Source organism: Megascapheus bottae, chromosome 14 (genome assembly GCF_031878675.1).
Source record: "Megascapheus bottae isolate mThoBot1 chromosome 14, mThoBot2.hap1, whole genome shotgun sequence".
Classification (NCBI taxonomy): domain Eukaryota; kingdom Metazoa; phylum Chordata; class Mammalia; order Rodentia; family Geomyidae; genus Megascapheus; species Megascapheus bottae.
Genome location: NC_143522.1, coordinates 13732174 through 13744909, shown reverse-complemented (window position 1 = coordinate 13744909; position 12736 = coordinate 13732174). Strand labels below are relative to the sequence as shown.

At 42.9% G+C, this 12736-nt stretch overlaps 1 pseudogene; it reads left to right on the top strand.

Moving 5' to 3' along the window:
- Positions 1–214: 214 nt before the first annotated feature.
- LOC150054729 (large ribosomal subunit protein uL18 pseudogene) lies at positions 215–1143 on the top strand (annotated as a pseudogene).
- Positions 1144–12736: the final 11593 nt, after the last annotated feature.

Genomic DNA, 12736 nt, shown 5'->3' with positions numbered 1-12736 from the left:
TCCAACTGTCTCAGTGTCTCAAGTAGAGACTAGAGTTACAGGTGTATGCCACCATACCTGGCAAGTCAATCTTTGCAAGCTATATAGTTTTGGTTGCAATGACTCTAGCCTTTATAGTACATGGCTATATTTGAATAAAAATTAATGTATATGCAATGAAACTTAGATTTCACATGATTTTTCCTGTTATAAAATCTTAATCTTGGAGCTGCGCTCTCGGGTCTCTAATCTGCAGGATGGGGTTTGTCAAAGTTGTCAAGAATAAAGCCTACTTTAAGAGATGCCAAGTGAAATTTAGAAGACGTCGAGAGGACAAAACTATGCTCTGAAACGCTTGGTGATCCAAGACAAAAATAAGTACAACACACCCAAATACAGGATGATAGTTCGTGTAACCAACAGAGATATTATTTGTCAGATTGCTTACGCACGCATACAAGGAGACATGATCGTGTGTGCAGCATATGCACATGAACTACCCAAGTATGGTGTGAAAGTAGGCCTCACCAATTATGAGGCTGCTTATTGCACTGGCCTGCAGGCTTCTCAATGGGTTTGGGTTGGATAGGATCTACGAAAGCCAAGTGGAGGTGACTGGTGATGAATACAACGTGGAGAGCATTGATGGAAAACCTGGTGCCTTCACCTGCTATTTGGATGCAGGCCTTGCCAGAACTACCACTGGCAATAAAGTCTTTGGTGCCCTGAAGGGAGCTGTGGATGGAGGCTTGTCTATCCCTCACAGTACCAAACGATTCCCTGGCTATGATTCTGAGAACAAGGAGTTCAGTGCAGAAGTACATCAGAAGCACATCATGGGTCAGAATGTTGCAGATTATATGCGTTTCCTAATAGAAGAGGATGAAGATTCGTACAAGAAGCAGTTCTCACAGTACATAAAGAACAATGTAACTCCAGACATGATGGAGGAGATGTACAAGAAGGCTCATGCTGCTATAAGAGAGAACCCAGTCTATGTGAAGAAGCCCAAGAGAGAAGTGAAGAAGAAGAGGTGGAATTGTCCCAAGATGTCCCTTGCTCAGAAGAAAGATCGGGTAGCTCAGAAGAAGGCAAGCTTCCTCAGAGCTCAGAAGCGGGCTGCTGAGAGTTAAACCAAGTGATTTTCTATGAAGATTTTTTTTCAAAAAGACAAACTTATTGACAAGCAACTAAAAAAAATCTTAATCTTAAACATTTCAACTATGTAAAAATATGAAAGTCACTGTTAGCTTAAGGGCTGTACAAAAACAGGTGGTGGGCTGGATTTTGCTGTGGGCCCTCAGTTAGACACAGCAGGGTGAAGAACAGATCTACGATCTGTTCCTTGTACTCTCCTGGACCCCTCATACCATTCACCCATATAGAAGGGCCACACAGACTGGAAGCAAGACCACAACATGGGTGCTGGCACAGCAAAGACTATGATTCAAATGTTCCTGATTTGAACTCCACTTTTAAGCTCAGTTTAGCTTAGGTCCCTGGTAACCAGAACCTCGACTGCTCTTCCCAGAAACCTTTGTGTGACACATGGGCCCATCTGCAGATACGGGAGTAGAAGTGTAGAGCTGTTAGGAATCAAAATCCTCTGAGCCCCTGAGCCAGAGGCTTTTCCCCAACAGACAGCTTGCAGGAGCTTATGCTCTGCCTTCAAAGTTCATAAAGCTTTCCATTTTGGGGGGGGGGCACCTGGCCCCATATTCACAGTGACTTTGTCATCTTTGGCCTTTTATAAAGAATCCTATAGCAATTCATCTTTCGGCACCGAAAACATGGTCCCGTTTTTTAGTAGCAAGTAGGTTCTGATGGATGGGAGAAGGGCACACAAAGCAATATAGGTCCTGGTTTCCTCCTCTGCTGGATTATTGTTTTTTTAATATAATTTTATTGTTATTATTAAGGTGTTGTAAAGTGGGGTTATCATTTCATAAATCAGGTAATAAGTGTATTTCTTTTTATTAATTTTTTGTCAGTTGTGGGGCTTGAACTCTGGGTCTGGACGCTGTCCCTGAGCTCTTCAGCTCAAGGCTAGCACTCTACCACTCCACCACTGAGCCACTCATCCCTGAGATAAGAGTCTCAGGGACTTTAGTGACTGGGATGGTTTTCAGTCGAGATCCTCAGATCTCAGCCTTCTGAGTAGCTAGAATTATAGTTGTAAGCTACTGTACCTGGCAAGTACCTTCCTTCCTTTCTTTCTTTCTTTCTTTCTTTCTTTCTTTCTTTCTTTCTTTCTTTCTTTCTTTCTTTCTCTTTGTACTATATCATCCCTTCCTTCACTTTCCCCTAGTTTACCCCTCCCATCTCTGCCCACAAGTTACATAGTTCATTTCCGCATAATATCTACTGAATAGCATGAATGCATTTGTCCACTCTTCCTCTCTCTTGCCTTCTTGAGCCCCCTCTTTGCCCCCACAAAAAGAAAAAATTAACAAAAGCAAAAAGTAACATCATCACCGCCAACAAGACATAACAAAACTTAAAATAAAAAACAATATGTTTCCATTTCCTGGAATTCATTTTGATAAAGGGTATTTTAAATTTTCAGAGGGGGTTACACCTTTGGATTCCTCTTCTAAAGGTATCCTGACTGTGTGTGAATGCCTAGAGTTCTGTATAATTTATCAGGTCCCCAGGTATTTTAGACCTAGCTTCTACATATGAAAGAAAACATGTGTCATTTGTCTCTTCAAGCTTGGCTTACCTCACTTGACAGTATTTGTTCTAGTTCCATCTATTTTCCTGTGAATGACATAATATTGTTCTTTTTAATTGATGCTAAAAATTCTACTATATTTGTGTACATTTTATTGATCTATTATAGGGCATCTCTTGTAGGGCATTTGGGCTATTTACATAACTTGGTTATTTTGAATACTGCAGCAATGAACATGGATGTGCTAGTGTCTTTATCATATTCTGATTTGTAGTGTTTTGTCTAGATGCCCAAGAATGATATGGCTGGGTCTGAGGGAAGCTCTATGTTTAGTTACTTTGTTTGTTGCCAGTCGTGGGGCTGGGGCTTGAACTCAGGGTCTGGGCACTGTCCTTTTCTCAAGGCTAGTGCTCTACCACTTGAGCCACAGCACCATTTCCAGATTTTTCTGTGTATTTGGCACCAAAGAATTGAACCCAGGGCTTTATGCATGCTGGGCAAGCATTTTACCACTAGGCAAAACTACCAGCCCTATGTTTCATTTTCTGAGGAAGCTCCAAACGCTTTCCTGAATGGTTGTACTAGTTTACATTTCCACCGACAGTGCCCTAGGGTTTGCTGGATTCTTTGTCTTGAATGTTTCATTGAGTTGTAATCAGTATCTGTGGCACATTGTTAAAACACTGCAGGTTGATGGATTGTGACATTCTTTTTTTTTTTTTTTTTTTTTTTTGCCAGTCCTGGGCTTGAGCTCAGGGCATGAGCATTGGCCTTGGACTTTCTCAAGGCTAGAACTCTACCACTTGAACCTCAGCACCACTTCCAGCTTTTTTCTATGTATGTGGTACCAAGGAATCGAACCCGGGTCTTCGTGCATGCTAGACAAGCACTTTAACCACTAGGCCAAACTCCCGGCCCCGGGTTGTGACATTCTTATGCATCCCTGAAACACCACCACTCTGAAGGTAATGTGCATATGCGTGATCCACCAGAGTTCTTTACTGCCCTTCTGCAATCCCTCTTTCCTGCCCCTCTCCTCTCTGCTCTGTCTTGGCAATTCTGACCTGCTTTAAGTTGCTGTAGATTAGTTTTCATGGACAAGAATTTAGAGAAATGCAATCCTATAATGCACATTCATTTCTGTCTTTTTCACTTAGTATAATTTTGTGGGCTAGTGTATGTATTGGCAATCAATTACTTTTCATTGCCGCATAGTTTTCCAGTGTATGTATGTGCCAGAATATGTTATTTATCATTATTTCATCTTTGATGACCTTTGGGTCCTTCATTTCCAGTGCTTGGTAATTACAAATAAAACAGCCACATAAAATTTATTCATACTCAGAAGGATGAGATCTGAGGATCGTGGTTCAAAGCCAACCCAGTCACTGAAGTCGGTGAGACTCTTCAAGTAACCATCAGAAAACTGGAAGTGGTGCTGTGGCTTAAGTGGTAGAACACTAGACTTGAGCTGAAGACAACACTCAGGCCCAGAGTTCCAAGCCCCACAACTGACAAAAAAAAAGTTTTTGCATGGTTAGATGGTCAATTTCTCAGCTTATTCTGTCATACTATAATACCACAGTCTGGGTAACTTAAAAAAGCATACAAGATGCTGGATATAAATGTTTTTCTCATTGTGTTTCTCATGTGGTGCAGAGTTCTGGTATCTTTTCTTATAAAGCCACCAGTGTATTAAATTAGAGCCCTATTCTTCTGATCCCTTAAACCTTTAACTTCTCACAGCCCTGTGTAAACATAGGAAGGAAAGAAGGAAGGAAGGAAGGAAGGAAGGAAGGAAGGAAGGAGGTTTCTTTAGCGCTAGAAGCTTTGTGATCATTTAGAATAACAATATTTCCACAGAGATGTCATCCAGGCTGCCTTCCACGTCCTTTTAAAAACTCCCATCACAACCCCAAGTATAAGGGTTTCCTTATATAGTGGTTATCATGTTCGCCTGACACAAATAACCCCAAGTCCCCAAATCAGTTATGTAACTCAATCACTTAGGGAACCCTCAAACACAGATTTCCAGACCCTACTTCTGGTTGACCAGCAATCAGAATATCCAAGATCAGGTTGAGATCTAGAAATAAGGATTTGTGCAGAAGCAATCTAGAGGACTGTGGAGGTCTTTGCATCTGCCACATCCTAGCTCCTGAAGCTATGAACAGTGGACTATCTGACTGAACAGGATTCTGGAACTTTTCTCTCACAGAATTGGGCTGTCTAGTATATTAGCCACAAGCTACATGAAGCCTTTACAATTTAAATCTAACTTAATTAAGATGAAATGAAGTAAAAAAAAATGCAATTCTTCAGTCAGGCTCCTCACATTTCAAGTGCTCAGGAACCATATGTAAAGTTGGTGGCTGCCCTACTGGGCAGTCTGTAGGCAGTCTCACTGTCACAGAAAATTCCACAGGCAGTTCACAGAGGGAATAGCTCTGCCTCATTCTTGAGCCACATGCTTTGGAGGGATTGGCCCCACCCACAGATCCATGAGCATGTGACCTCCAATTGGCCAATCATAGCGTTATGACTAAATTGTAAGAGTTCTGCTTAAATGACCAGAAAAAAGCATCTTCTTTTCCACTGGTAGGAACCTGAGGCTAGGGAATTCAGACTGCAGTTGTTGACAGCCATTTTGTTGTGACATAGAACAAGGAGTGATTGCAATTGTGCTGGAAGAGTTTTTGATTCTCTGAGATAAAAACAAACAAAACCAAAAACCTCTTTCTTTACTGAAGTATTTTTTTTTGTCTCCTTGCTATGAAAGAACACTGACACAGAGCCCTTTGGGTGTCACTTTCCTTCTCACCCTTGGAGTCTCCATCTGGTTGGTGTAAGAAGTACATTCCAGGCTGGATTTCCATGGCTCACATCTGTGATCCTAGCTATTCTGGAGGATAAGATCTGAGGCTCCTGGTGTGAAGCCAGTCTAAGCCGACAATTTTGTGAGACTGAAATGTCCAATGGACCAGCAAAAAGCCAAAACAAGCTGTGACTCAAGTAGTAGAGTGCTGGCCTTGAGTGAAAAAGCTGAGGGACAGTGTCCAGGCCCTATGTTCAAGCCTCTGTACTGGCACATGATAAAAGTATTGTTCACTTCTCAAGTATATATTGGGCATATTTGCTCAACGCTTGTGTTTAGTGTAGAACCATTAATGATTTAGGTACTGTTCTCCCTCAGCAGGAATAAACAGTGCAGACCTGCCTTTAGGGCACTATGAAAAGTGCTTATGATTGATTTGGAGAAAAGGCTGTGGGATCACCGAACATGGGCTTGATTTGGCCTGGGAGAAGACCTTACTAAAGGGGTGACAAAGAGCCTGGCCTTGAAAAATGAGTAAGGTTTTTCCCTGGGAGAGAAATCAGTAAAGGGCATTTGAATTAAGAGAACAATATGAACAAAGCTTTATTTTTTTTTATTATAATTAGTAAAAGGGTTACATGATATTTGCCAGATAGAAGGTGCATTAATTCACATACATTGATACCCTTTCACATGTCTTGGTACCCATTTCCCCCCCCCACACCCCCCATGAACAAAGCTTTAAATTAAGAAAGTGCATGATATGCTTGGGAGAGAATGTTTCATTATACTCAGATCTGCTGATCTTAGAGAGTGGGAGGGGTCTATCATCAGAAAAGTTAGTGACATCTATCTGCCATAGTCTTGGATGTTATACTGGGGATTTTAGGCTCTCTTACCTGGGAGAGATGTAAGAAAAGGCTATGATGACCAGCCTTGTGTTTGGAAGAATTACTCCAGTGAACAGGAAGATGCATTGCTAAGGGAGTGAGATTAGAGGCAGAGAAACCCATTGGGAAGTTATTGCAATTGTTACAGTGAAAAATGGTGTGACTAAATCAGGCATTGAAGGGTGATTTGTAAATGCTATGTGCAAGAGCTACTGAACTGAGATTTGGTACTCCAAAAATGTTTATGGAGTACAGCAATGGGCAGGTGTTATGGGACAGGATGGGCTGGGCATCAGAAGGTGATAGATATTTCAGTGGACACAAAGAGGTCAAGAAGGGGCTGGGTCAAGGTGTTAAAGCCTACAGAGTCCAAGTGGAGGCACAGATGCTCTCTGCAAGAGCAATTTTAGTTGAGTGGCAGGATGGAAGCCACTGGATGGACGGATCCCACTGAATAGCAATGGTGGCAAAAGAAATGGATTCTTGAGGATCAGAGCTGAGCAAAGTAATTGGAGGGCAATAGCTGGGGAAGGCTATATGATAAACCTGGGGGTTGTCTCCCAGAATTATGGTCCTCCCTTCTCATTCAGAATCCCAGTTTTGTTAAGATTTCCACCTCAATTCAGTGAAAACCTTTCATACAGAGTCCCAGCATGGATGCTGATAAACTTAAGCAAGTCATAGTAATCTCTTTTGATGTTGGTTGGCTGAGGAATCACCAACTGAAGGCCCTCAGTGCAGGCCTTGGCCTGGCAACTGACTACTGCCTAGTGGTCAGGGCACTTGATTGTATGGCCCAATCAGACTGACTGAAAGAACAATTCTTCTGGATAAGTACCGTGTGGCATTGGTTGCTGCTGGGGCCATGAACCATCATGACAGGAACCAGAGTGAGGACAAAGCTGAACCTTCATTCTAACAGCCCCGGGAGATGGTCTCATAGCCCACTTCTCATTTACACAAGGCGATGTATGTTATGATTTTAAACTATCTTAGATGGGTTTCCCACTACATCTCCCTGAAAGCATCATTGAGAGATCTCAGTGAATTTTATTTTGTTTTGGGTAGAGAAGACTCAGGATATAGGAGAAAGCTTAAAGAAGAGAAAGATTAAAGACACAAAACAGACAATGGTAGAAATGTGGCCCAAATCTACAGAAGGCAAAAAAAACTACTCCCAAGCAGCTGAGATGACAGGTGTGGGTCACTGTGCCTGGCTAGAGTTGAGACAGGGGGATCTCACAAACTTATTTTTGCCCAACGTGGTCTTAAGCCTCAAACTTCCCAATCTCCATCTTCCATGTAGCTAGGATTACTGCCAGGAGCCATTGGCACCATTAGTTTGCCTTTTTGTATTTAATTGGTAAATCGGGTTTGACTCTGTGAGTCACAGAGGAGATACAAGCATAAAACGTGGATGTGAGTCAGAGTTATCTAAAACTAAGCATTCTTTTTTTTTCTTTCTATATATGTGGTACTGAGGAATCAAACCTAGGTTTTCGTGCATGCTAGGCAGGCACTCTACCACTAGGCCAAACTCCCGACCTGCAGAGTTATATGGAGAAACAGAACTAGTAGGAGACAGAAAGAAAAAGAGAGATCTATAAAAGGAATTTAGTTTAGGGTAACTATAGGAACCAAAAATGTTCCACAGTCTGCCATCCTGGAGCCAGCGTACCAGGGAACCAATAGCAGAGCAAGAAGTTGAGAACCAGGGTAATGGGCCACACATCTGAGTTCCAGAGTCCCAGACTCAAGAACCAGGAGTTCCAACGTTTGAGATTGACTATCTGAGCCTTAGAAGGGAGAGAGAACTCATGCTTCCCACGTTAGTCAGCTTTCCATCACTTTGCAAGTTGAGGCAGTCAACTTAGAAAAGAGGAAAGGTTTGTCCTGGTTCACAGTTTGAGATGTTTCAGTCTATCACCAATTGATCTCATTGCTTTGAGCCTCTTCATAGAACCACAGGGGGCAAAGGCTTTACCATGTGGGCCTCTACCAGGCCCTTGGGTGACTAGATGATATCTACCCACCTTGATGAAGCAAATCTAAGATCTACCTACTCATTTAGATGCTAATCTCTCCTGGAACCATCCTCAGAAACACACTCAGAAATAATGTTCAGGAAGTTATCTGGCCATCTTTTAGCCCATTCAGGTTGGCATATAAAATGAACCATCACAAACTGTACACCTATGCCAAAACTGAGTTATAGCAAGACATTTTTTCTAACTTAAGTATGCAGAACACTGCTTTGATTAATATAATTTAAGTATGTCGGCCAACAATTCATATGTTGGAAGCTAGGTACGTAGTCAGTGTTAAGAGGTGTGGGACCCATTAAGAGGTAGACCTACTGGGGGGTCATTAGGGGGGTTCTGCCCTTGGAAGAGATTAAAGTAGTTCTTTTGAAACTCTGGTTGGGGATAATGAAAATCCCATTGGATTTGAAAGTTGATTTGAGATTTGGAGTTGGGAGACCTGACTCTGGAAGACGTCCCACCTAAGTAAATCATACCTTGTTCAATAGCTGACACAGAGTAAGTGGAAGAAGTCCCAACTAAGTAAGTCATGCTTTGTACAACAGCTAACACATAGTAGGTCCTCAGTACTGTTGGCAAAACCTCAGGATCTGTACATAATGCTCATAAGCACATTGTAAGGATTCTGATAAGCTGGGCTCTGGTAGCTCACCCTACGATCCTACCTATTCAGGAAGCTGAGATTTAAGGACTGTGGTTTGAAGCCAGCCCTGGCAGAAAAGTCCCCATGAGATTCTTATCTCCAGTTAACTAGTAAAAATCTGGAAGTGGTGCTGTGGCTTAAAGTGGTAGAGCTCTAACCTTGAGCAAAAGAGCTCAGGGATAGGGCCCAGGTCCTGAGTTCAAGTCTCACGACCAAAAATGACAACAATATGTTGGTACATTGATATACACAGAAATGTTTAGAAGTGAAAGCATCATGGACTCTGAAGGTGGCACCCTAGTATCCCAGGGGAAGGAAGAAGAAAAACTCTTACTGGAAAGGACCTGGCACCTGGAGGCCATTTCCAGACAGTGCTTATCTGAATAGCCACAGTAGTGATTCAGGCTCAGCAAGAACATTCCCACTCCCCTGGCTGGCTTCCTGAGCCTTGGGGAGAGTGGGGAGCTCTTTCTAAGTCTCTCACATCTTAGGGGGCAAGGCTAGGGTGTGAGTGACTTAGCCATTTCCAAGAGCTCGCCTGGCCTTAGGAGGAAGAGGGCAGGCTGCCAGAGGGACTCAGAAGCTCAGAAGGAGTCTGGAATGCCCTAGCAGCAGGAAAGTGTGGGGACAGTCCTAACTAGTAGAGAGAAGCAAAGGTCCTGCATGGGGTCTCGGACATGGTTTCTCCTCCAAGCCACCATCCTTGTGCTCTCCATCTTACCCGGACACTGGGCTACGCCACCACCTCAGCGCCCTTGTCATCCCTGGACTTACTACCCCACCTGGTCTTTGGCCTTCATCACTCCTGCTGAGTTCTGTCGTTCAAGCCCCCTAATTTAATAGGTTTGTCTCCTTATTTTGATTAATCATATTAACTTGTGTTAATTAAGGGAGAGCTTTAAGCAATGACAGAGGTTAATGGAATCAGTCTGTGTGCTACTCTGGCTTTTGTTGGGGACACTAAGAGGCATGGATAGGGGTAAAGGAAGGGGGAAAAAAGGCGGGGAGGGGGAATGAACATTAGTAGAGAAAGCCCAGAAAAACCCAGGCCGTCTTCAAAGGATGTATGGAGAGAAAGTATCAAGGAAAAGATCAGCTACCAATCAGACTTTCCTCCTAATTGAATGTCTGATTTTATTAATGATGGAATTTATAAAGGTCCTTAAGAAAAGAAAAGAATTTAGTCAGTTCAGCAGTTAGCCATGAAAATTGATGCGGGAGATGTAAGTTAAAGTGGTCCTTTTATTTGTCTTCCTGGTGGAAGGGGACGAAATTGGGCCCAGTCTGTGAGTGATTTCTGTTTGTGCTCTCTTTTCTTGGAATGGCTGAAACAGACAGGCCCAGTGCTTCACCCTAGCACTCTGAGGAACAAGCAGCACACCCGCTTTCTTCCAGACTTCACGGCACGGCATAACCTCACCCTTCCATTCAATCCTGCTGCTAACAGTTCCCCGAGGACCCCTGACAGAGGACGAAGCTGAACTCAGAGAAGCCAGGTCATTTGTCCACTCCTTCAACCAACCGGGATTACGACTAGGCCACTGACATAGCAGTGAGGTTCATAACAACCATGAACTGTGAACCTCACAGTTTACTGCTACAGCTGGGGAAATGTTGGTACCAGAATCACTTTTGCCTGATCACAATGATTTTGGTTTCAAGGGGGAGCTGAAATGTGACGTCCTGGCACAAGACCCATTGGAAAGGGCTTTCCTGTGGAAAGAAATTGAGGAGGCTACAGACGGAGGGATCGTGAGATAGAGGCTTATGGTTGCCCCAGTGATGAGTTCTTCTTTCCCTATGTAAGTCCACTATAACAAAATGCTGGAGGGAAGCTAACTGGATAAAGAGAAGGAATTTATTTAACACATGGTATTAAGGCTGAAAGTCCAGGTAGCATGATTAAGAGCAGAAGTACACGAAGGAGGAAGCCAGAGAGTAATTCAGGTTTTATGTCTCTCTCTCTCCCTCCCCCTCTCCCCTTCCCTCCCTCATTGTCTGTCTCTCCTCCCCCCCTCCTCCCTCTCTCTCACCACCCTCTCATAAAGGAGCTATGACATCCTAGCATAGGACCCCATGGAAAGATCTTGCCTTCCTTTGTGGGTCTTTTCAGAGAAAGAGGGAGGGAGAGACAGAGAGACAGAGACAGATAGAGACAGACAGAGTGAGACTGAGAGACAGAGTCAGACAGAGACAGAGACAGATAGACAAGGACACAGAGAGAGTTATGTTAGAATTCAGGCATCCACAAGAGCTATGTTAATCCCTTTCAAGGGCACAATTCCAGTGACCTAAGGACCTCCCAACAGTTTCTACCTCTTCATGGTCCCATCAACTCTCATGTTGCATCCAACATGACAAACCGATAGCCAACATACCAACGAGGAGAACAATGAAACAATTTCACTAGTCAGGAATGAGACAAGGATTGTACTCTCCCCACATTTACTCAATATAACCCTGCAATTCCTAACCAGAACAAAGGAAAAGAGATCCAGATAGGGAAGGAAGAAATCAAATTATTCCAATTTGCTGATGATATGGTCCTGTATCAAAAGGATCCTAAAGATCCTACCTCAAAACTTCTAGGTCAGCTGGGCACAGTAATCCTAGCTACTCAGGAAGCTGAGATCTGAGGACTGAGATTCAAAGCATGCCGGAGAACTCTTATCTCCAATTAACCATTTGAAAACAGGAAGTGGGGCTGAGGCTCAAGGAGCAGAGTGGTAGCCATGGGCTGAAGAGCTCAAGGACAGCGCCCAGGCCCAGAGTTCAAGTCCCAAGACCCACAAAAACAAAAAACAAACAAACAAAAAACTCCTAGATCCCAAAAGTGGCACTGCGGCTCAAATGTTAGAGCACTAGCCTTGAGCACAAAGAAGCTAAGGGACAGTACCTAGGCCCTGAGTTCAAGCCCTAGGACCTGAAAAAAAAAAACATGCAACTCCTAAATCTGATAAACACTTCAGCAGTATAGCAGGTTACAAAATCAATATAGAACTATCTGTAGCTTTTCTCTCTCTCCCCTCCAAGTCCCTGCTAGCTTTTCTGAACAGCAATGATGAATAGACTGAGAAAATAAGCAGAACAGTTTCATTCAAAATAGCCTAAAATAATACCTATGAATAAACTTAAGCAAGTAGATGAGAGACCTCTTCAATGAGAGCTATAAGGCTATGAGGAAATAAAGGAGACATAGGAAGATGGAAAGAGTTCCCATGTTCATGGATTGGCAGACTTAATAGTGTGGAAATGGCTATACTACTCAAAAGGAATCTACAGATTCAATGCAATTCCCATCAAAATCCCAAATCCATTCTTCATAGAAATAGAAAAATCAATACTAAAATTTATATTGATGCAGAAAAGACTGAATAACCAAAGCAATCTTGAAGAAAAAAATCCCCCCCCAAAAAAACAAAACCCAAAAAACCAACAAAAGAAAAGCAATCCATTCTGAAGGTATCACAATATTGAACTTCAAACTATACTACGGAGGCATAGTAACAAAATCAGCATGGTACTGATATGAACACCAGTGGAACAGATGCAAATCCAAGCAGCTCCAGCCATCTGAGTTTTGACAAAGGAGCCCAAAATGTAAAAAGAAATAAAAATAGCTAAACCATATGTAGAAGGGTGCTGGAAGTGTGGCCTAGAAGTAGAGTGCTTGCCTAACATGCATGAAATCCG